Source organism: Cotesia glomerata, linkage group LG2 (genome assembly GCF_020080835.1).
Source record: "Cotesia glomerata isolate CgM1 linkage group LG2, MPM_Cglom_v2.3, whole genome shotgun sequence".
Taxonomy (NCBI): Eukaryota; Metazoa; Arthropoda; class Insecta; order Hymenoptera; family Braconidae; genus Cotesia; species Cotesia glomerata.
The window spans coordinates 26,601,932-26,627,534 of NC_058159.1; the positions used below are offsets into that span (position 1 = coordinate 26,601,932).

The window sequence follows — 25,603 nt, forward strand, 5'->3', positions numbered from 1 at the left end:
CAATTCCAAAAACTAGTCAGCTCTTAACCTCAAAAAACCACGTCGATCGCCACCAGTCCGGTCAAAATCGGTTGATTCATTCGAGAGATATCGTGAACGAAAGAAAACCGAAAAAAGTGTTTTTTCGGAATAACTCCAAAATTCCTAGCGCGATCAATTCAAAATTTGAGATTCTTTGTGAGGCTTGAAAAACTGCGTCGAATGCTTCTAACCGCGTAAAAATCGGTTTATTCATTCAAAAGTTATTGTGGTTTAAAAATTCAAAAAATAGTGTCTTATCAAAGCTCTATCAGACTTTTGAGCTCGAAGAGCTTTAAAGGATAGAAAAGCAATCTCCTTGAGCTCGGAGAGCTCAAAATAACCCATAACTTGTATTTTTGAGCTCGAAGAGCTCAAAAACGTCATTGGTGCAATTTTAAGCGCCTAAGTATGAAATTAGCGGGAAGTTGCAGGGATGGCCTTCAGGGTCAACCGTTTTCCTAATTTTTTTTACTCCAGTATTCCGAGTGGAAATTTACCCTCGATTTTTACAACAGGGGCAGTGAACTTGAGTTTGCTACTTTAATCTCTTTCATAATAATAATCATTATTATTGTTGTTATTACTATCCTAGCAGTTCTCGGTTGTTTAAAATATAAAATTAAATTAGTTAGTGTTACTACTGCTAATATTGATGCTGCTGCTGGTTTTGTTCAGCGCTACCGCTAACCACAATTTTCTGTGGTTTTTGCGGGCAGGTTAGATTTTATAACGCTACACTCAGTTTTGCTCTTATTAACACGGGGCACGCCATGATAAAGTAGCGTTGGATAGAGAGTAACACGCCATCATCTACAAACTCGGTACAATCTTTTAGATAAATATATACATATACATATATTAATAATAATAATATGTAATGATAGTCTTCTGTTTGTTTCCTGGTGCGGTTTGCCACGGCACGAGCCGCTGAATCGACCATGTGGGCATGCGCACTATCAACGCTGGATGCATACTAACAAAAATAGTAATATGTACAAGCATCAGCGAATTAGAAGTATGCAAGTTCAATACCGACTGTAGGTATAATACTCTATTTGATATCCACGTAAACATGGACGTAATGGCTCCGAGAGTAAAAAATCATACAAATAGAAATAAAGAAACGGAGAAATAATGATTTTAAAAAATGCGTGTAGCTGTTAGACGGCCACGGCCACTTGCGATTTCTCCACGTATTACCGGTCACGCCCTTAGCTAGCGGGTAAAATCTTCCGGGAAACGATTATAATTATAGATGAAACGCGATGCAAAATGTGGAAGCTCTCTTACGCTCCGCCTTCTTCGTAATGGACAAGCGGTTAAGAATCCTGGAGCTGGAGTTGGGTTGTTGGGAGCATTAATGTCCAAGGAATAACTGGAAAAATATTTACTATACTACCAGATTATAGTTTAAGTGACTTTAACTGATTACAGTTTATTCGAGTCTGTTATTATTTTATTCGTTATTAATTATTACCGATCTCACTGACTGCTTTAAAACGGATTGATCTTTATCTTTATTATATGTTTATTTTAATAGTATATATTTTTAGTCAGCTGTCTATTTTTTTTTCCTTTTTAAGTTTGCTACCTTTTGACAAATATGGACTTTTGTTGATTGTAATTATCATTGGATTTTTTTAGGTAAATTGAATTTGTTCATTTTATTTTGATAACTTTAATAGATCAAGGGAATTGAAAAAAATAATAAAACATAATAATATTACTGCATTAAGTAACTTACCCGCAGGTGATAAGTTTTATCTTAGATTCAGTCCCTTGAAAGTTTTTTATTAATTAAATTTCAACTATAACGGTAAAAAAGTTATTATTGAAATATACGTAATATATTCTTTGTATTTAAGATTTATGATCATGTTTATGAAGAAATAATTCTGTGATTATTTATCTTAAACATTGAAAATGATTAAACTATATCATTATATTAAAATAATAAAATAAGGACTAATTATTACTGTTTTTAAAAATATTTAACTAAATTTTTGTGTATGGTAAAATTAATTATTTTTTATTACTTTCTGATATTTAAATTTAGCAAAAAATTGAAAAAGATCTAAGATCAGACCATGCCAAAAAATATCTTTGAGAAGTAAAACACACTATGATTAAAAAACAAAGTTAAAAAGCACGAAGAACATAACAATTCTTCTCTTCACACTCAAAAGCTCAAATTTATTAAAAACACAATAATCCCAATTATACAAACTCCTTTTCCGCGTTATCTTTTTATATCTCCTTAGAACCGTTTGATCGTCGGGTAGCCTTGACAGTAAACTAATTGCAGTACACTTCGTGTCAAGAAAGTAACAACCTGCCCGGGGCCGTATCCCTTCACGGAAACGCGGTTTTCTTCTATTCGCTCAAGCCCAGCCAGAGAAACAAGAGGAAAGAAAAGAAGGAAGAAACATCCAGCAAGGACTTTATTTCTTTGTCAGCTCTTCAGTTCATACATAAAAATCTAAAATAAGTTTAAAAATACAGAGCAAGAGAAAAAGAAATGAGAAGCGGAAACTTTACCCGAGGCGCCAATTAACGTTCGACGTTTGTCGATTCTGCACGTGCACTTGCTTTTATTTATCTTTTTCTTGATATTCTCCTCCAGTTACATTCAAACATACACACTGACAACTGTTCTAGATATGTAGGCAATCTACGGTCTATATACAGCGGGCTTTCATCCCCGAGTGCGATTTAAATTCTGCAATGCAGTGCAGGCATCATAATCATGATGGTGATCATGATGATTATTGTTCAACAGAGAGCAAGAGGGATTCAAGTGCACACTAAAATATATTCCGTTGTCCTCTTCCTTCTTTGCTTTTTCAATCAGATCTCTGCAAACATGAAATATACCTCTAGCTCTACCTCTGGTTCATCATCCTTTGCTGTCTGCTTTTGGATATGGTTTGATACTGCAGTGATGGCGAAGACCGTGGGCTGTACAATGGGGCAGAAAACAAGGGAGGCCCTGCACATCAAAGTGCCGGAAGTTATGGTACGGGGGATGGCGAACTCCCAGCATCCGGCGCAGACTGATAATCATCTGAACGAAATACTTTGTAATCGTTAATTACAAGCGCTCCTCGGGTGCTTTCAAATGAACGTGGCTCTTTGGCATTGCGATCCGCGTGCCCACTGGAGTGGGATCATCGAAAAGAGAACTCGGTGCGCTGACAAATGTATAAATATACGCCGACTGCTATTACTGTTATAGAGAAAAAAAAATCAAGAATGGATGAATGAATAATAACAAGAAAAGGATAAAAAAAAGATGAAAACGAGGACGAGGATTTTAGTGTACCAAAAGCGTTTGTTGGATCATAAAGTGTCTGCTCTTCGCTGGTACCTTGCTTATCCTATTCTAGGTCTATTCTTTCGGTTCGAACTGCTCGAGACAGTTGCTTTGGACCATTAGTCTTTGAATGGTTCTTGGCTCTACGATGCTTGCTAGCCTTTAGATTTGAATTTTTTGCTTTTGAGATTTTTTATTGTTTTGAAGGTCATAGTGAGCTTTTAAGTCTCAAATAAAGTTCATGTTGAAAAATTTTATATGCAAGGACACTAAAAATTTTTTACTTTTTACGTTAAGATTTATCAACAAGACTTGAAAATAAATTTTATCAAAATTTGGTTCAATTTGAGATAAATCTATGAAACTTGTTTCAGGTAATTAAATTTTATTTTAGTTAGAAGAAGTCAAAATTTAAAGCAAGAAACTTTTGAACCCAACAACCAATTTCCTTTAAAATAATTTTGTTCTTACTGAATCAAAAACATATTAATCACCCAAAAGTATTATAAAAGAACATCAAAGTTAATTTATGGCTACAATAACCAACAAAAAATAATAAAACCGTTGACTTAGCAAAAGTTAACTGTTTCTCATCAACAATAAGCCCAATAAATAAAGCAATAATATTTTTTCCGCGTAGTTTTAACGGTCAGCTGTTTTTATTGTTGTGCCATGAAGAAGAAAGGGTTTCCAGCTTCCAACAACGAATTATATGATCCCAGGAGGATTTTATCGCTTAACCAGTGCACCAGATAGCGATTCTACGGCCAATAAGCAGGAGGACAAGTCTCCATCTCAATTTCTATCGGGGTCGTCCAGTTTATAAGCACTACACAGTGGGTTTTAAGTTTAGGACTTTCGTTTAACGTTTAAAGTCTCGATACTATACAGCGCATACACCTCTCTCGACTCGTTCCGCGTTTAGTTAATGACGTGTCAGGATAATAATGCTCGTATCATCGTTTTGCACCGACGACAAACGATCGTATCTCGGGATAGAATCGTTTTACCTCTATGAAATGAGAATTACCGCCACACATCTCAGTCATCCTTCCTTATTCTTGTTCTTCGAATACTTAACTCTGCTTTGTAGTTTGTGGTGCTCTTCCGCTGTCTTTACTTAATATGCTCTTGCAGCTTACGGACATATGTTTTAAAGCTCACGAGTAATTGTCTATTAAAAGTACGCAGCCGGATTCTGAATACGAAAGACCGAATCGTCACAATGGATGCCTCAGTCGTTAAAGGGGTGAGCTCGATTAAATTTCATTATCGAATTTAACGATTATTTGGGGTGCGATAGCATATATCATGTGTTTAGTACTAAAAAATATCTGTTTTATTTATGAAATAAATTAGCTGTAAAAATGTTTTAGAAAATTGCACTTATAATTAAGAAAAAATGAATTACTTCAATTATTTATAGGAACAAATTTTCTTTTTCTCTACTTTAAAAATTAGCAATATAATTTATTTTAATATTTATTCATAGAATTTTTCTAAAAATTCTATGAACATTATGAATCGTACACTTTTGAATTTTTATTTTTTATTTTATTTATTTATTTCTTTCAGTATTGAACTATTCTGTAGTAAACAGAAAAAAAATCCAATTTTTTCAGTTCTACAAAAACGAATTTAAAAATGAACTGTAAAAGTTTTCAACTACTATATATCTTTTAAAATTGTCGAATAAAAATACGACAGTAGGTAAAAAATTTATGACCGCGTTGAATTAACAAAAGGACCAAAAAAACTAACGAAATAAACGCATCCAGTGAATGCAATGTAAATAGCAATAGAGAGAGGGAGTCACTTGATGTAAATGTTTAATGAGTGCAGGTGAATTTTTCGGCGGATGATAGCGAGCAATGTACCGTGAACGACTCAATAAAGCACGAGAATTCAAAATATCCCGGGTATTTGGAATTAAACGAGTGACCTTTTTACGAGCGTTTGTGTCCGGTGGAGCAGCACCCTTCCACCCCTTCGCCCCGTGTATATGGGAAATGTATTCACCAGCGAGGGGACGAGAAAAATAAAACTAAAAAAAGTAAATATATATATATTTAACGAACGCTATTTGAAACATGCTACGATTCCTCTGAGGCTCTCTGGCAATAAAGCTGCCTCTGACTTTATTGTCCGGCTATAGAGCCGAAAAGACTTATTGTCACACATATACATGCGTATATATTTATATGGATCCTAAAGTAGCAACACAAAATATACGATTCGCGTTGTATGTAGTATGTAGTATGTACATCTGAATTTCTACGTCTACCTTTGAATTTCCAGTTTATAAGCGTCGTCAACCACTGTTACGCCAGCAGTTAACGATTAACGATTCATTTAAGAACATTTAGATTTACTGCTAAGGTTATATTGTGCGCCTTAGACATTATTCAGTAACGCCATCTAACTGCCGTTTCGCTACAACTTGACGTCCAAGTCGCTTAAGTCTTGTAAGATCCTACTCTCTGATACCAAATCTTTCTCTTTGTAGCTGGTACTCGGGTGCTTGTTGGCACTTTACTCGCCAACCTCGCAGTTAAGATAGCGGGAATATAACGGGTAATGGAGCTCTAAGTATCGCAGCTTTAAAAGGCGAAAGTTTTTGGACAATTTGGGATTTTTCTTTGTTCCAACTGTAAGATAATTAATGAAGTGATAAAAAATGCAATGAGGTTCACTCTATAAGCCATACCTAAAGCTTTTCGCTATTTTTGAACTCAAAACTGAAAATTTATCTAATATTTTATTTTTAAGCTCAAAAATCAGAAAAACTTTTTTTTAAATCTTTAAACTGATACATTTTCCAACATATCGTTCGATTTTGATTTTTTTCGCGGCATTCGATGCAGATTTTTATGCACAAAAATTGTTTATACGGTCGATTAATCTAATAATTTAAATGTGATTTAAAAAAAAATTTTCTTTTTTAGTTTTTAATTTTTGAATAATTAAAAAAAATCTTTCAATTTTTTTAGTTTTTTAGTGCACTGAAAAATAAATGAATTTATTTTATGAGTAAATTTTATGATACAGTTTTAACCAACTAAAGTTTCATTACATCTGGAATTTATGACCTCAGCTCGGACTTTGCTAGTTAAGTGTTAGCGAGTAATTTTTCCGGGTGGACATTTGTCCATAGCAAATTTCTGGTGATCATGAACGGAGAACGGAGTGTAATTATCGTAATTCGTTGTAGCCGTTAGTAGCACATTAAAACTCCCGAAACGCTTCTAGTTGACGTCCTGGCTGGAGAGTTAAGCCGCTGGAGGAATCGACGAGCCGATAATGTTCACTTGCAAGGCCATAACGACAGCCTACTTTACTGAATCCCATACAAAGTATATTTATATACATCGCTATATAATATATACTGCGACTATAACACCCTGCACCCTATACTTGTTATACAACAATAAGAGTCGAGTTGAGTGTAAAGAGCATTTCTCCGAGCAACAATGAAACTTGATGGTAAATAAAAAATAAGTCACCCGCCATACACTCGCCGATTTTCATGATCATCTAAATCGCTAAGTGACCAACGAGAAATATCGCTTCGTCCAGGCGATAAAACCACCGATCGATAATAACTTAACGCATCTACGTTACATGGACACCTTTGTTGTATATAATAAAACTTCAGTTTTGCTATAACAATCACATAACCATAATGCCAGTCTAGGTCTGCATTTTTTTTAATTTTGTCAGAATTGCTTCTTAATCTAAGGTTTGAAATCACTAAATTCGTCAAACTTGGCGCTTCTGACTCTATCAAGTGTCTTGAAATAATAATTTACTTTAGAAATCAAGCTGAATCCCGTCAGAATTTTGTTTTGACCCTAACACTCATGAAAATTTATAAACATGATTTTTTTAATTTTTTCAAAACATCATTTTGTAATCTTTGATTTAAGTATCGCTAATTAAAATTTTTTTTTAAATATCAATTTATTAGTTTTATCATTTTTCAACAAAAAAAATTTTTTTTTAAATATCTTTGTTTTTATTTTTTTTTTTTTTAAAGAATTTTTATTGGTCACAAACAAAGATACATAGTAAAACAAGATTAAAAATTACTTAAAAAAACTCGATAAATATTATAATTAAATAATGCCATGCTACTCAAGGTAGTAGATCTTAGCATTTACAATATAAATAAATAATTTATTAAGTTGACGATATTTAATACTAAACCATATTACGTTAGTATAGATTATTAGTTTAGATGTAAAAAAATAGTGTTAAAAAATACATCTGAACTATATTTAAATATCTTTGTTCAGTAGTTCTATACACACTATAAATTTACAAAAAAAAAGTATTCGACTGTACCAAAAAATTTTATATATCAACGTTCTAATTAGCAAATTGTCTAACTCCATTTTAGAGAATCTTCCATTTGTATGAAAAAACAATTGATTCAAAATTTAATATCACTCTAAAAAACCATTTAATATCATTAATATCTAATAGAGGTATAATATTTTGGTTTGAATCATCGAATTAATTTATAGTTGGACTATTGCTGTATCAAAATGTTAAAAAATTACCCTCTAAAAAAATAAGGAGTTAGACAAATTGCTAATTAGACCATCGATATCATTTTATCAGTAAAAGAAATTACACTAATAATATTTCCTATTATCTAGATCAGACAATTCACAACTCCATTATATAATTACGCAAAATAAATATCAAATTCAAGCTTTAAATTATTCAACTATTGCATCTATGACTCATAAATATTGTCACACATCTATTTAAATAAAATCCTTTATTGTCAATTTTCAAACTAACAGTATACCGCAGTCTAATAAATCTCTAGTTAGAGGTACGTTTAACATTCCCCGGATAGCATTTAAAAGTTGAAATAAAAAAGAATATATCTTCGCACTTAATGCTAAAGTCTTTACCTCCCAACGCTAATCATATCTCACTTATGCATAAATATATAAATATATATCACTGCGGAGCTAATGTTCCTCAGTCTATTGATATCTCTGGAGTCACGAGCACTCAAACATAAACGTCTGCCGGCTGTAATGGGCGATGGGAGATGTGAGATGTTTAAAAAATGTGCGTGTATAAATGGAATGGAAATTTTATTTTTTAAAGTTTGACAATCACGTAGGTACGGGCGTTATGACGCCTTTATCAAGGATAGACCGTCGAGTCACTTGACACCTATCAGCATGCTACTGATGCACATGTAGTGTGGAGTATATAGAGAAGGGTGATGGTATCCCAGATCCCACCTTATTGCCTCTTAAAAGTACTTTGTCTAAGTACACTCTTACGGGTTATAAGTGCTTGTGATATCGCGTTTATTTTGTAAAGATGCGACATCCACAACCCATTGCCCATCATACCTATTAGGTATATTACTTGCTTACTTGCTTAACTTCTTAACTGCTCAACTGAGAAGCTTCCTACCTTCCTTCTTCTTTTTTTTTTTATTTATTGCTTATTACTTATTTCTTCTTACGACTGATTTAAACACTTACCATTTACCGGTTTCCAATCCCACTTTGCTTTATCGCTTATGACCTTTGTATTTTTATTAATCGGATTTTTTGGATACTAAGTTGTGGATAGTAGTAATGCAATGATAATGATGATGAATAATTTTAATTTAATGACAAATGGCTGAAACTTCCGAAAGTAATTAGATAGAGTGTAAGAAATACATAAATAGATAAAAATTAAATTCTTAGACTGATAAAAAAAATTAAACAATGTGAAAAAAAAAATTCTTAAATTGAAAAAACTATTTTTCTAGTAGTAGATCATTTTTAATCAAGCAAAAATTTTTAATCAAGGAATTTCTTTTGGTTTAAGGAAATTTTACTTTATTCAAGGATTTTTTTGCTTGATTCGAAATAAAAAAAATTTTTTTTAATTTTGAGCTACTAAAAATAAAAATTACGGGTTTTAATTTGCTAAAAAAAAATAATTTTTACGTTGAAAAATCATCGAATAACGAAAAAAATTTTCTTAAATCTTAAGTGACTCAAATTTTTTACCTGGTTGATCTTCAAAAGTAAATTTTAAAGTTAGTTTTTTGCACCACTTTACTGACACAGTCAAAAATTTTGCGTCATTGCGTCAAAAAACTTTGTGTTAAATATTTAACACTTTTATGTGTAAATATAGCATACATTCTTTTAAATCAACACAAAAAAGTGTTAAATATTTAACATAAAAATTTTTTGACGCAATGACGCAAAATTTTTTACTGTGCACTATTAATCTATCATAAAAATTGAATAATAATTACTACGTCTTAATTCAAAATAAAAAATCATGAATTATATTAATTATTAAATTTGAATTATCAGTGTAAAAATTATAACTTAAAAAATTCCTAGTACATTTTTCATTTTACCACTATTGTTATAATTTTTAGTATTATTGCATCTTTCATAGCTGATGTTGCAAATCCCCCGAGAGGTAGAACAAGAGCAAAGAGTAACTGAGCCATAAACATCCAGGAGGATAATTAACCCTTTGAGAACTTCAAGGCCCGGACGGATTTTAATAATCTTAAAAGACACCAGGGGTTTTGATTAGTACTTCAACGTTGATGTTGACAATGCGAGGCTCGCATCCAGTCACCGGCAATAGCAGTGAGCCACGCGTACAGCACATTCGCGTGCATTCCTTTTCAAAACTTTTTTTGTCTTTTTCGCAACTCTTACTCTTTTTTATTCTCTACGAGAAAATGTGCACCGTGTACAGTACAGCACTGGCAAACGACAAATGCAGTGGTATGAGGACGTGGGTACATTTAAATGAACACAAAAAAAAACATTCAAGCAGTACTCCACAGATGAGATGAGAGGGGAAAAATTTTAAAGTGCAATGCGATAACTTGATTTTTTTATGTCGATAAGTCCTTTAATAATTTTTTTTCTATTATTAATTATGCCGCTTTTTGTAACCGCAGATATTTGAAGTAAGAGGCAGGAGAAAATAAAAAGTACAATATAAAGCAAATAACGAAGTAATTAGCTCAATGCAAAGGTAAAAAAAGTCAGCAATGTACCTCCAGTACAGAAGACTGCGGTACATACAATGTTGATGCATAGCACTTTGAAGTATTGGAATAAAGGACAGTCCCAAAGGGCACGGTTACAACAATGAGCGGTGAACATGAAACAGAGCCCTTAATGGCTAATAACACACGTGGATTATTTCAAAAAAATTATTTTTTTTCTGGTTTACGTTTACAAAGTCAAAGGATTGCAAAGGTCGCTGCCTTTTTTTTTTATAACCAGTTGCAGTTATTTTTCTCTACTGTGCTTGTGGTGACGTATTATTTAATGTCGACATTTTTAATTAAAATTTTACGTATGATGTTTAAAGGTTGTTACTGATGATTTTTTATTTGTGAATAATAATTGATTTTCTCGTACATTTTTTAATAATTTTCTTGTCAAAAAAAATTTACTATTTATATAACCATGCACTGAAAAAAAAAATTATTTTTAGTTTTTAATATCTTGAAGCTGTCTATATCATTAAAATTTTACTTTCGATATTATATTGCTTTTTGAATTACCAAAAATTAGTATAAAAAAATTAGTATAAAAATATCTTATCTATAGTAATAAAATAACTAAAAAAGAAATAATTTCAACTATAAAAAAAAAACAATTACTTATTTAATGATTTTTTTTATCAGTCATTTTTAATAATTTTTATTGAATAAATTGACTAATAATTGATTAAACTATAATTGCGTCAAAATTAATTTATATAAGAGAGAAATGTAATCAAAATTTTAAGTGTATTTTAAAATTATTATTAAGGCTTTTAAAATTTTTTTTCTCTACACGTTTTAAACTTTTTTTTTTTTGCAATAAAAATATAAGTCATTCCAGTTGCAGAGATAAAAGAGTTTGAACCTCTACAAAAATTACAGAACCAAGTACGTAAATGCTAAAATTTTTTTTTTCAATATTTAAAGAAAAAATCAATTTTTTTTTTTTCGTTTTTAATGAAAAATAAATATTTCTTCAGATTTTAAAAATTAATTAATGTAATGGCTGTTTTCGTAAAAAAATTATTTTTCGTACTTTCTTTTGTACTTATGAATAACAAAAACGCATTAACTGAAACAAATATTGAATTATACGGTTGGGAAGTCCTAATTGGTGATAAATATTTCAACATATTCGGCGAATGTGATGGTTTATTTGTCAACCCTTAAGTTTTTATTACCGATGCCGACTGTTTTGTTGAGTAATAATTTTTTCTTCTACTGTTAATGCCTAATTGTTATTAAATAAAAATTAATTACAATAAAAATTCTTAAATTTCAGATTGTTGAAAAGCGGTGATGCCGAAAAAGTATACTTAGTTAATAAAGGCGCGATAAACATTCGCCATAACATAGAAAAAGAGGATGTTTATTACAATGAAAAATTAGAAAAAACTTTCGACAGTAATTACCGTCGTATAGCAACTTTAATTTCGAGAAAACCGATTACTGAAGACTACATCAGTTTGTACAGAAACATAAATGAAATTGATGCGAATAAGTGTTATACATCTGATGGAAATGAATTGTTAAAAACTTGATAAGTCCTTGTTTGAGCATGAATTTCACTGGTATAATGAATTCTAATATTCACGATCCAGCTTTTTTCTGTTCTTGGTTAGAGTATGATTCTATAGTAAGTATTTATGAGTTTTTTTTTTATGCAATTATTTTTTCTTTTAAATATTGTCATCATTTTTCGAGCCTTGAGCTTTAAAAATTGCCTACAATTTGAATTCATTGTATAATCATGATTCATATCAAAATTTTTCAAAAAGAGGTATATTTTTTTTTGTTCTTACAGAATAGCAATGTAGTTGTTTGTGATGCAAAAAATTCTTCAAGAAAAATTTTTTTAGGAATACTGTCGTTACACAGGAGCTCAGATGATTATGTCGAATGGATTGGAGTCGAAAATGTCGCGGATTTGCAAGAAAAAATTAATGAAAAATTGAAAAATTTTTCAGTAAAGTAATAATTTTCATTTAATAAAAAGAAATATTTTTGAAACTAAATATTTAATTTACATTTAGATTCAATTCAATTTTTTTTAACCAACCGATATTTGTTTTTAATTTATCTTTGGTTTAAATAAATAAAATAAAACGAATGACGAATGTTTTTTTATGTTGACTTTAAAATAATTTTTTTTCAGTTTTAGTAATAAAAATGTCTATTTTTCTGATAAAAATCAATTTTTTACGTCAAATTCATGTGTATACGTAATAAAAAAAAATGCCACCTAGACACTATAAATATTCCAATTGTTTTTTATTTATAGCAATAACGTTAGACCACTAAAAATAGTTGAAAATAACGGGATGACGGAGAAAAATAAAATATTACATTATGAGGTAAATCGTGCGATGTAACACGCGAAATGGATAATAAATTCGCAGTATCATGGGATTTATCGGACAATTTGTTTGTAAACAGGGCTTAATTATCAATTAAATTTAATCTCTTGTAAATGTAATAGAGAGCGAATAAAAGATCCAATGCCGTTGTATGTATATGTATAGAGAAAGTGGAGGTTATCGCATCACTGCTCGCTGAAAACAGTCCCTTCATTGTGCGATCATAACCCAATATAATTTTTTTCATCCCTTATCGCTACTGCGGTCTCGAGTATAGTGTTAACACGAAGCAATTAGGATGAGAGACGTATAGTAATATGAAATAATATTACAGAGAGATCTATAGTCGGAGATCGGTGATCCGTCCTTGTACTGAATAAATACTAGAGAAGTGACCCATCTGAACAGAAGTATAAATTGCACTCCTATTATATTTTATTATACAATTCTGTGTTATATTCTTCATTTTACAGTCTGTAGACTTATCGAGGAACGTTATATGTAATATGTGTCTCGTTACATTACGTATCCGTAGGTAATTAATTTTTTTTGTTAATCATTCAAGAATATTCTTTTTGAAATATTAAAAAAAAATAATTACTTTCCCTTTAAACGAAAATAGAATTAAAAATTTTTAAAAACCATGATAATTAAGATTTACTTTAGTATTAAATAAGAAACAACATTAATAATTATACAAAAAAATAATAAAAGGAACATCATATTTAAGTTGAGGCTATTAATCACGAGTCACACAATTAATTATCACCGATATCTTGTCTCTATATGATTATTTTTATCACCATTGTTATTGTTTTTTAATTATTATTATTGTTGAATTCTCTGAGCACAAATGAATCCCAGTTACAAAACTTTTAGTTTTATATTTTAGATATTTTGTTCTTAGAAATATTTATTTTAGAAAAATAGTATATTTCAATTTTATTAGTTTTTAAATGTGAAAAACATATTTAAGGCACATTTGTGCAGCTAGAATGAGAAAGCCTGTATAGGCTTGATTTTATGACCTTAGGTACTTGAGTTGTACAAAGGACTCCTTATTTTATTATTAAAACATATGTTTTACTAAGGATAATACAGAGGGTTAGACCTCACAATAAAATAGTTTTAACATTTTAGTTAGTCTGCGACTAAACTCTGTCAAGTAATGACACTTCTCTCGATACGATTATTTTAAAATAAAGATTCTATTTGAATAACTTCCTACAATTATTTATGACGGTAAAAGCAACAATTATTGATCTAAAGTTATGTATCGTGATAAATTTTATTAAATTTTTTCTAACAGTGAACAAAATAAATTTATCGTGAAAAAAAGGCAAAAAACGGAATAAATAGTGTTTAATAGAGTGAAGCAGTTGTAAAAATAACGATTTTTAAAAATAGTCGCCATATGACAATAACTCGCGTCTGTTGTCGCGTATTAAATATATATTTCGCATAAAAGTGTCGCATGTCGCTTGAAAAGTGTCACAAATACGTCAAATATGCGTCCAAGTAATTGTTATTGTTTTACATGTCACCCTGACAAAGAAACGTCTGTTACTCAGTGGCAATTGTCTGTAAAATTTAACTCCCTATGTCGATAATAAAAGTATTATTTTAGCATCTATCATGCATTAAAACGTTGTTTGTGTTTTTATTAAATTTTTTTTTACATAAAATTTACAAGTGATTTTAAAATAATAATTAATTTTCGATTTAATTCATAATTAATTTTTTTTCTCTACGGAGAAAAAAATCAATCGAAAAAGAAGAGAAGATAAAATAAATCGGTTTAAATAATGGCAAGACATTGCTTTGAAGTCTGAATTTAAATTACACGAATAAAGAAAAAGTATAAAAGTAATAAAACACTTCACCACAATCACAGCGAACAGTGAGCATATTGGCAGAGTCGTTTACGACGTATGCTTGTATGAGTTTTTCAGAAAAGAAATGAGGAACAAGGGAAGTAAGAGTTGGATAAAAATAAAGTAAAGAGAATGAGAAAGATAAAAAAAGGAATATAGGAATAGGCTCTTAGCTCGGTAGCTCTTCCGATGAAAATCCCCAAGCTCAGAGGACAATACGTCGGGATTCCACGTCCCTCACAATCTCTTTTCATACTGCGAAATCGTCCTTTATCCAGACGAGCCATATAGCACGCGATCGTGGCATCCGGGAGCCTAGAATTCCGATCCTCTCGAGATCACCACCCGGCGACTTTTTCTACACCAATACCTATACCTATAGTTATACACTATTTCCAATCCCAATCGAGCTCGAACTGAGATAAGAGTGTAGACTCGTTGACGAGATCACGAGTTACACACGTTCTCGTTTAGTTCCACCAAGTCATTCTTGGAGGAGTCGTCTCTAGATGTGTGTGTGTGTACAGATGAGCGTTTATCGCCAAAAGGGAACCCAAGACATACAAAATTCTGTTGATATTGAAAGCGTATTTTGGATTTGCTGACTTCGAGTTTTTGTATCAATTCAACGATTCAATTTATTAATTTTTGGACTAATTTATATCAATACTGTCTTTCAGAAATTTTTGAACCAAGATAGTCATTTTGAGGAGCTTCATCGTTCTTGATTTAAAATTTTTAGAAGCAAAACCTACTTGCAAAAAAATAGTGAGCCCTTAAATCAAAAATTTTTGACAGGTTAATGCTTTCTTAATTGAGGAGCTGATTTTCAACAGTCTTTTCATATTTTAAAAGTGCATTTTTTTGAACTTTTAAATATTAATTACTTCGAAAATTATAAAGATTTCTTAATGAAAATCAAATTGTAGCTTCATAACCGATATCACTTTATAGCTAAATTAAAAAAGTTCAATAAAAATATTTATAATGAAGATAACCAGTTTTTTATCTCGATTAATCAAAAATAAAAAGATACTCTTTTGAAACTCAACTCCTCAATTTTTTAAACTATCCAGTTATTAAATTTTATGCGTTAATCTGTGAATAATCTCAACTTTAAAGAATTCTGTTTAACACAAATAAATTTTTGCTCTAGAATACATTTTTTTAATTTAATAAAATATTTACAAAGAAAAAATTTATTTCAAAGAAAATAAAATTTTCTTAAGTCAAAAAACTTTCTTTTTCTAACTAAATTTTTTTTCTGTATACATCATAATCACGTCCCTCACTAACTAACTGAGCTTTCAAAAATAATTGAATGGCCAGTAATTTTTGAAAATATAAAATTAGAGTATGTAAATGAATGAAATGATTTATAATGAAATAACAAATCAATAAGGGATAGCAATAGAATTGGTAGTGCATAAATGACCGCTGGCCACTAATGGGTTTTCTCATTCTCCGAGCGTCCATTCAACTCCTACATCAATTATGCAGATTTACTTTAGGATAGGTCGTATGTATAGTATAAATACGATGACGTCTAGACAATCCCTTCATTCTTCGATCCGTTCTGCGTTCTGGTGTATTATCAATAGCCATCGCCATCACATCACTTCTGTCGAGGAGTAGTAGCAGTCCAGCAGTTATACCAGCCTCGCTAATACTAATCTCCCCTCAGTTCACCCAAAGAACCTGATGTAACAGTCAAATTTACTGTCAACCCCCTTCCCTGCCCGTTAAGTCGTCGAGGGCAACAATTGTCTCTGCTGTATATTGGTCGTAGTAAGTATTCATAGATACAAATACTAATACGAATGAGTGTTCACCTCAACACCTTTGAGTATATAATATGTAAATCCACTCGCTCGAATCGAGTCCCCTGGGCTAGTTCAATCTCACTCACACAAACTTCCATTACTGTTACTATTGCTTTATATATTTACCAACAAACTTTGTTACAATGCTTTGACAACTTTGCTGAGCACATACATGCATTTTAACACTCTCGTCTCTCCTCGGTACAAGCATACTTATTTAACTTGTTCAATTTACACACTCTTTATTTAATTATTCATTGTCCTAAGCTTACTTACGCTCGATTAAAACACTTTACTCTGAAATTTTGTAATGCCTTTTAATTTAATCGGGAAAAATGCTCCCGTATGTAGACGCGGTTTTATGAATAATTAAAATTCAATTATGGTTACTCTCTACATCGACTTTGCTTAGACTTTAGAGACTCGTAAACTTTCGAGAATCCCTAATTTCAGACTTTACGTTTTGAGTTTGATATTCTTGTACGTTAACTATATGGAAAAAAATTTTGATATTAAAGTTGCATCATAAGTGATACTAAAATCGCATATTAAGGCAAGTTTGAAACTGTTTTTATAATTAATAAGCTGAAAGTTGTCAATTTAAAATTTAAACTTCAACATAGCTTAATGGCTTAAACATTTTTAATATTTAAAATCAATACAGAGAACGTTGATATTTTAAAGAAAAAAATTATTGAAAGTTAACATAAAATGCATTGATCTTACTAAAAATAGAAATGGGTGGTACTGATTAATAAAAATTAAATATCAATGTGTTTGAAACTCATTGAAATTTACTATTTCCCCATTAATCTCCCTCGCTAATATAGCTTTCAAAATTTGGAAATTACTGAGTCAAATACTAAAATTTCTACGTTACCGATAGTTGACCTCGTTCTTCACTTCGAAGTTTAATCCCGTCCTTTACGTCGCAGTACTACGCATGATTTCTGGAAGCATAAATAAATAAATATGGCTATTGTTAATTGATATTTGCTGTAATGTACGAGTTTTTAAATAAGAATATTTACAGTTGTTAAAAAATAATTTCTGAAATTCAAGTTTTCAAGACTTTATAGAATGTAAATTTTTTGCGGATTATAACTAACAAAGTATACACAAAGTAACCTATAAATATTGGATGTGTCATATTATTTACATTACTTAAATGACATATTATTAGAGGAACTCGCTACGGTGTCAAAATAATTTTTGAAGCAAAATAATTTTTAACATCATTGAAAAAAAAAATTTAATTTGAAATTACAAATTAACTTTTTACATTATACAAATGATGTTCCAAGTAAAGTTTATCATATTTTTCATTTAATGACAGCAACCCTCCTAATGGTTCATGCAATACTGACATTTTGATGATTGCACGGATGATTAACCCGTTTGTTAATTAATGTAATATAACACAACTAATTAATTAATCAACTTTCAGCGAAACTAGTATAGTGTATAATGTTGTATTTTATTACAAAGGGAATATCTGATGAGGATGACAATAAGTGTAAGAGATAACAATTCAAAATTAGCTCCCGGATAAGATATACACAGAACATTAGAAGTACTGTCATCATTTAATGTCTTCCTACATACTAGCGTGCCGTATTATCAGTACATGTCGCATTAAAGAGTACTCATGGATGCTACCATATCAAGTTCAAAGTCCCGTGATCAATGTAAATTAAAAGTAAAGAAATAAGTATACGAGTAAAACTCCGGAATACTCAGGGGATCATGATATGTTCTACTATAACTATAAGATAATACCCATCGAGTATGATGACGCACATTAGTATTAGTACTAGAGCACATCAGGCATCAGCTAACCAGGAACTGACTGAGAATTATTACGCTAATGATGTATATATGTACGGGGGAGTGCTTGGAAATGAAATAGTAAAAAACAAAGTTGGAGAGAAAAGGAGCATGATAATGATAAAAAAGAGTGCAAGCTGGTACGACATCATGTGCTGGCAGTAAACCTAGACGTTAACACGCAATATCGGCATCAACGTCCTTCTAATATCTCAACGTTAACTATTCTCAACAAGTTAACTCACTGTAATATTTTTTTAATGCTGCAAAACAACCAGGCTTACACCTTTACTTCATACTCTGTGGCAATGTTAAATTCTTTTGAAGATTATGCTTCTGAGGTTATTTAGCTTTTTTTTTTACTCTTATTTATTGAGACGAGTGCTTTGCATGCTAACCCTTGTAAAAGCGGTTTGTTTTATTGCGAAAAGAATTAGTGATTAAACTAGTCCCATTTCACTAAATTATGTTTTGGGTGCACTGAGAGAATTAAATGCTTAATTCAAGACAAGAACAGAATTATTTTGACGAGAATTAGTTATTTTGATTCGAGAATTTCTTGCCAAAACTCCTTTACTCAATACTTTCTTCGATAATGAAGTGTTTTCAAAAAATTTATCGAGCGATTTTATGAAAATGGTAAGTTTTTATAGTGATTGACGTTTGACGAGTAAATTGATAGTGCCAATTTCATTACATAGATCAAGTGATGGTGTATAACTGCCTTACATCGATTAATCATAACTATCGTTTCATAACTTTTATGAATGATGAATAATGATTATATTATTCAAATTGAAGAGCTATTTACTCTTGTACTTCCTCAATTATTTGAATCATCACTTTCGTCATTAGATCAGTGTTCTTTTAAGTTGCCCAATATGTATTTAGGGATTACCATGAGTATCGATCTGACTTAATGTTAAATGATTCAATAATACATTTGATGATATAAACAACTGGAATTCTCAGCAATTCGGTTAGAAAATAACGAAATATTGATTAGATAAGTGAAATATGTGGATTCACACCGAAAGTTTGCCTAAAATAGATAAATTTATAGTGAAAATTTGCAATAGGCTCATAATGAACAATTCCGTTTTGTTCTTCCGAGCTAAGTTGGCCGAGCGGTCTAAGGCGCCAGATTTAAGCTCTGGTTCCCAGATGGGAGCGTGGGTTCGAACCCCACACTTAGCAAATTATTTTTGTTTTTTTAAAATTTGATAAAAATCTACTCTGATTAATTACATTATTAGTTAATATACAGAAATTAATTAAGTTACATGCAAGTAAGTATACGTTTTTAAAAAAGAAACAAAAATTACTTTCGACTTTCGATTCGGAATAGATAAAAACTAGCTTGTAAATTAAAAAAAAATCCCAATAGCTGTGATATGAAATAGTTAATGATAGTGATAATTATACACTAGAGTAAGCAGAGATAAGTCGACACTTTAACTGAAGAAGATTAACGATTCAAAGGCAATATCTTAATCTACGGCATGACTACCGTTAAATACGTGTTTTTTGTGAGTGTATACCAGCGTGTAGATGAATACCAACATTAACACACGTATAAAAGACAAATGATGGAAGCTTCCAAAGTTGAATAGCAAGTCTAGTCGGAGTAGATCTACTAAATCGTCACGGAACCGGTAATTACCGAGCGCGATATGTACAAATGACTCGTTGAATAGTAATGAATTTCAATGGAGAAAAGGGTATGGAGAAGTTAGAAGGTATTAACATTTACGATAAGGATAAAGATAATATTTGAACTTAACTGGATAGTAATAAGCAATAATGTCTCAACCAACATGTTTGAAAAAAATTTTTTTTCAATGCAAACATCTACCGTTCATTTATTGAAATTGCATATGATGATCGACATACGGTTTTGTCGGAAAAAAAAAACGAGACGATTTAATGAGATCAAGTGTACAGAAAAAGGCTGTGTAAGTAGTAATACTAGGAACTAGGACCCTTTTCCCAAAAGACTTCACATACACGCCTGGGCTGAGACCTGCACTTACACTTGGAGCCAGTGATTCACCTTCCTAGAGGTCGTAAAAGTGCTAGGCCGGGAACCCCATGTTACCCAACAGAGAGCATCACACACATATCATATAGCATACCAATCCAACATACCAGTGACAACGTGAAAATAAAAGAAGAAAGACTCGGGCTGGTTGAAACGCCTGTCACAACAATTTTGCGAAAAAAAATAACACGACGTCGACACTTGTAATTTCGTTTTGTCGCATCTGTTGTGATTCTCACGTTACCTCTATACTGTGCTACTCTATAGACAAACATACATGCACAAGTCGTAATAGTGTAGCATCATGTTTGAGGATTGTAAGGTCTCAGATCTCGGAATTCTTTCTTTTGATGGGATGTCTTCTGTTCGGGTATGCTACACAGTACATAGTAGTACATGGTAGTATTATGTGGTATGGTACATACGGTAGGTGTCAGAATAAAAGACCGTAGATCACGTGGCTGGATGTTTTAGTCAACCCCTTTAAGGTACTATAGGCGTACAAGAACTATCACGTGAATTCTTTAAGTCAAGGGTACAGCATTCTTCCCGACGGTTTGTTCGCGGTTAGCGAAAAAATGATAATAAGAATGTAAGAGAAAAATTTATTTTAAGTATGAATAAATTTGTTGTCAATCTACCGAGGAGGATCTTAATATATTCATGGGTGGAAAAATGAAGAGATAAAGGAAGCTAGGGTGTCTGATGTAATGGTAAATAACAAGTACTTGATTCTTGTCTGGTAGAACCTCTTATCTCACTTTTATTTGACAACTTGTAGTCTATTTACATCTATTATATCTTTTATTCCATTTATAGCTTCTGGGTGGTAGATGTTAGAAGCGTGACAAAAAGAGGAATTAAGAAAATCGAATTTTCGACAAATCCGAAGCGGTAACTCGATCCTACTGTTCAACTGAACTGTTGAATAAGAAAAACTGGAAAATGGATCTGGTTAAAGTGCTTTCCAGCTTTCCCCAACTATGTTCATTCTCTTACTCTTATTCTGGTACTCCCGGATACTCTCTGCCTCCTATTCGATTTATTTCATCTCTCAGTTCTCAACTCACCCGGCTTTTTATTATTTTTTATTTTACTTTCCCCACGAACTCTTGACGGACTACTGAAAATCGCATTTGTAATGCTCAGGCATTCTGACGCGACGTCGCGTAAAATCGGGTTACGAAAATTTACGAATATTCTATTTTCAAATTTTACTAAACTTGTTTGCGGAAACTTGTTTATAGATACATCACAAGTGGTCAAAGTGATGTGTACTGTTTTTCATGATTTTTCTTTCTTTTTTTAAAAATGACCTTATATATTGTACAAATTAATATAAAAAAACAACTATTTGATATTATCTGGCAAGCTTGATTTATATTCAGAATGATTAAATGATCTAGATTTATTGTTATTGAAGTATAATGGTAAAAATATTTAACAGAATGTCGAATAATAAGTACCAACTGTCACAAAATGGTAGGAAAAAGTCCCTTATTAAATGATTATACGATCAATATACATATATTAATATTAATATAATGAATGCTCAATGGAAAAAAAAGAAAAAAAAACAGAATGGGTTTCAACATTTTCCTTTTTAGGAAAAAAGCATTACAAATAGAATAATTCATGATTATCGATAAACATTAATAACTCGCAATTTTAAATCCCGGATTAATTAATACAATAAAGTGAAGATAATCCGAAATGAAAAAAAATTAATCAAGCAACTAGGGATCATAAATATAACGGATTTGCGACAGGCATGGGACATGTGTGTGTGTGGTCGGACAATAGATGACAAATTGCATGACGGGAAAACAAACCAAGCACAGTAGATTGAGCTCACGCGCAGTGACCACCTCTCACTTCTACACACTATATATAATACTACATACACCCCGAGTCAAAATTCGAGTCCCGTTTTGACTGTAAAAATGTCCCAACTCTTTGAAGTCTAATATGCCGCTAAAAATCGAGTCTGTTTTGATCGTACAAGACGGTATCGGAGAATAAGTACGGTTAAAACAGGCGTACGCAGGTCTGTTTTGACCGTAAAAATTTCCAGGAGTATAATATTATCATTATAAATATTATTACTATATTTGTCATCTTGTTGATTATTATTATTTCTCTTGCCATCTTGTAATTCTTAGGCGCGAAAATTTAAATTAATAAAAAACATGAAAAGTTGACATTTAAAAATTAAAAATTTAATAATAATAATAATAATAATAACAATAATAATCTCAGAGAAGGGTTTTTCTTTCATAAATTTGAATTTTGGAAAAAAAATATTATTCTTTTCTAAATTCAGCTTAGTTCACATATTTTCACTGAAACAAGTTTTAAAATATATAAGAATCGCAGGTAATTGTTTAATTTCACATTTTTAAAAGTAATTAATTTTTGATATTTTTCATAGTTTTTTAATCCAACAACTGACGTTTTTTCATATTTTTTTACTCTAAAATTGAAATTTTTCAAAAAATTAAAAAAAATTTTTCTATTTTAGATTTACTCTGATAAAAAAAATATTTTACTAGAAAAAAAAAATTTTTTTAATTATCGATTTTTCGATATTTTGCTAAAACTTTTTTTTAACCCAAAATTTGAAATTTTTCATAATTTATTTTTAGTTAAAAAATTGAAATGTTTCATAATTTTTCTTATCCCAAAATTAACATTTTTGAAAAAAATTTTGAAAAATTTTTCTATTTTAGATTTATTCTAAAAAAAAAAAAAATATCTATTAAGTAGAAAATAATCTAATCATGTTGATTTCACACCCCGTGAAAATAAGCAATTACCGAATCTTACAATTGAAAATAGAAGTATAAGATTAATAATTGAGAATGGATAACTAAATTTCAATTTTGAATGTCTATAAATATAATTATTACTATTCATTTAATTTCTCCGTAAAGTTCTTTTTCAGATTCCACTCAGAACTTAGTTATTTCAAGACGCGTCTTTTAAAAAGTTTATGAGACTACTGAGATTCGCCTTTTACCAATCGGCAGTGTAGCGATGCGGGTAGCGCGTAAGTCTTGACGAGCGATAGGTTCCAAGTTCGGTTCTCGGTTAGGGCAAAGCGATTTTTTATTTATTTCTTTATTTACGAAGCGTATTAGGTTAAGTTACCATGAGTAATCCTTTCCTCCTATCTCCTTACTCCTTAATATGTATAAACTGGACAATAAATAACCCCTGTTCGTAAAAAAAAAAAATCAAACTTGGGAAATCATCCATTTTTGTTTTTTTTATTACAAAATTAATTTATACATTTTTTTGTGCTCATAAACGATTTTGATAGTTGTAATTGTAATAATTGTTAATTACAAATTTTTATGTTAATGACAATTATTATTAATTACTATTACTTATTTCTTATAACAATAATAATTATTATTCATAATAATAATTATTATTGCAGTGATTAAAGCAAAAAAAAAAATAAATAAATGGGATTTCAATTGGATTTGAACCCGGATCCCTAAGAATTTTAAAATTTAATTTATTATTATTATTATTATTATCATTATTTCAAGCCTGGTTTGACCGTAATCGTGGTAGAATGGGACAAAACTCCACTAGTTACGGTGAAACCAGGCTCAGTTTAAATGAGCTATCAATACAGCGCCAAGTCTGTTTTGACCGTAAAATTGAGATGGGAAAAAATTACGGTTAAAACGGAACTCGAATTTCGACTCGGGACCACAATAATATCTAGTCCTCATATCACGACCTATAGACTCAACCGCTGGTACTATCATCAATACAGACTGGGTGGGACTATAATCTCTGAGCTGGTATCGCGAAAAACGTCGCGAAGAAAAATGGTTAATGTGAACTACTCGGCACTCACACCTTTATTTTTCACCAGCGCAATCTTTTATTTGAAATAAAGAACTTCTCCCCTTTGTTTGCAGTATCGCTCGAATCAATTTCCAACTTATCTTGATCGCCGGAATAGAAGTCTTTAATCACAGCCAAAAAAAAAAATTAGATTAAAAGCCTCACTCTGGATTTTATTTTGAACTTGAAATAAAGAGAACGGATACTTTTCCCACTATTGTTCATTGTAATTTAAAAGTTACACCCGTTGGATTTTTAATCACCGGATAGTGATGGCAATATCTCCGAGAGCTTATAATATCTGTATCTCTTAACACCGTTCCTCTGGGCATTTTCGCTTGACGCTTTGGCACAAACGATAAACGCGCGAAGCATGAAAAATGCGAAAAAAAAAAGAAAAAATAAACAAAAGCTGGAGCTAAAGTAAATTCTTTACGTAGTGATGTATAACCCCAACAAGAGCTAGATCAGATCAGAGCTGCGTGAAGAAAGTCTCTGAAAGTTGCTTCAAGAAAAAGGAAAAAAAGAATAAGATGAGGAGAAAAATTAAAAAAAATGGAGTAGCAATCGTAAATGTTTAATATCGTGATTAAAGGCGCCAGGCGTCTTTCATTATTATTTCAGTCTAGAAGACATTCCGCTCGTGGACCCGAGCCACCAAGTTCCTTTACAATTCTCACTTTCTTCCTCTCACTCTCACTCTATATATATCTATTGAAGATTCCGGTGGCTCCTTTACCACCTACACCTAACCGGCAACCCCTTATTTTTTCGTTCGCGTTCTATTCTCTTACTTGTACTACTGTACTCTGCTTCTTAACTTTAAAATCCTCCGGAAAATTAGCCGCCTAAATATTTAAAGTCTTGCCCTTGTCCGTACCAAAAAATGAAAGAAATTTCAAATGAAAGCAATGCTTGTTGACGCTTGGTATTATTGTATCTTCCTTTGGTACTTTGCGATCGTTTTTTCTCTTTTATTTGTTTTTTCTTTGCCTTTCATAAGAAGCTTAGAAAAGAAATTATGAAAACGCTTTGATAATTAATATTTCACATCCAGAAATTGAATTCCGAAGAAAAAATTTGCAAAGAAGAAAGACGCTTTTTCGGTAATTCAATTTATCGGAATCGAGAGAGAAAAAAGAATTCGTAAATAAAATTTGTATAAGGGCGACAAAAATGGTCACACGCTCGAATGCTAACCCCAAAGTCCATGGGTCAGAATTCGATATCCGAGCTTCCTATATTATGTATATATTTATTATTATATATTATACACTTATATTGTGATTTCTTTATGTTGTTTTCACGTAGTTACTCTTAACTTTTTTTCTCTTAACTTACACTCAGTGGATAAAATACGCCGTTATGCGTGTATACCAATAAATATACTCCATGTTTATATATGAGTGTATAAGTAATATATAATAAA

General features: G+C 31.2%; 2 long non-coding RNA genes and 1 other non-coding gene across 3 annotated transcripts in view; 2 read left to right on the plus strand and 1 right to left on the minus strand.

Annotated features, from left to right (window-relative positions):
- Window positions 1-25,603, minus strand: part of LOC123275539 — a 134,504-nt gene that overhangs the window by 46,827 nt on the left and 62,074 nt on the right. Inside the window, exon 3 of the long non-coding RNA XR_006511705.1 lies at window positions 17,323-17,392. This is a non-coding gene — a long non-coding RNA (uncharacterized LOC123275539). The remainder of the gene's footprint in view (window positions 1-17,322; window positions 17,393-25,603) is intronic.
- Window positions 11,219-12,339, plus strand: LOC123275537. Its single transcript, XR_006511703.1, has 3 exons — window positions 11,219-11,276; window positions 11,671-12,024; window positions 12,193-12,339. It is a non-coding gene; the product is annotated as an uncharacterized LOC123275537 (long non-coding RNA).
- Window positions 19,383-19,466, plus strand: Trnal-uaa. Its single transcript has one exon. It is a non-coding gene; the product is annotated as a tRNA-Leu (tRNA).